Source organism: Homalodisca vitripennis, chromosome 8 (genome assembly GCF_021130785.1).
Source record: "Homalodisca vitripennis isolate AUS2020 chromosome 8, UT_GWSS_2.1, whole genome shotgun sequence".
Lineage (NCBI taxonomy): Eukaryota > Metazoa > Arthropoda > Insecta > Hemiptera > Cicadellidae > Homalodisca > Homalodisca vitripennis.
The window spans coordinates 102,394,756-102,395,713 of NC_060214.1; positions in this window are offsets into that span (position 1 = coordinate 102,394,756).

Sequence of the window (958 nt, forward strand, 5' to 3'; positions counted from 1 at the left end):
TTAATTAATTTAATCGATTGTGCATCCTGGTGCACAATTAACTTTTAATTGAGAAAATTTTAAAGTAATATCCCTTTAAGCTCACTTTCCAGAAAAGGGAAAAATAGGAAACATTCTTTTATCGCTTCACGAGACATTACATGAATCTAAAATAGGACTTGTTTTAAATAGGACTTGTTACACAATCTTGTAACAAGTCCCGAAGAAAATCGGCTAGAGATTAAATTTTAAATTTTGTATAGTTTAACTAGCTAAAGCTTCAAGTAATGTGCGAGAAGTTTTTAATTATCCATGTGGTAATGAAATGAATGTGTTTAATGAAATACAAGTAACAAAATTAAATGGTTATAAAAATTGTATTTAGGGAACTTGTCATTTTGGCCAGTAACATTTTGTATATATACTGTAAGCAATTCATTTATCTTTATTCCAATAGTTTTTATATAAGGAGCCCTTAATTTCGGTGTTAAATACCTGGTGGAATGATAAAATTGTCCTTTTTCCTTTCTTTAGAAAAATGGTATGGTAACCAAAACAACTTTAAAAAGTGGATTGCATCACCTTAACACTCTCTTACCTGTCTGACCCGTAATTAACATACCCGCTGCTGTCTGCTGTGAGCCTATAACAGCTATCTGTTATACATATGTAAGTGTCGTGTTACGAAAATATAATAAACATTAATTAAATTTGTAAAAATAAATTATATATGAACATTTTCCAAAAGCATTGATTACACTTTCATCACATTTTGTAACAGGAGTTTAAAAAGAAGAATAACAAGTTACAAGTGGCCTCATGGTAAATATGTGCAATAACATTGATCTACACTAATTCTATTTTAGGATTTTCGAAAAGAAAAATATTATTTGAAGACTTTTCCTCATAAAACTGTTTTTCCTTGTCACGTGGCCTTATAGATATAAAGCAACGTACGAAGTTGTCAGCTTTAGTAGTA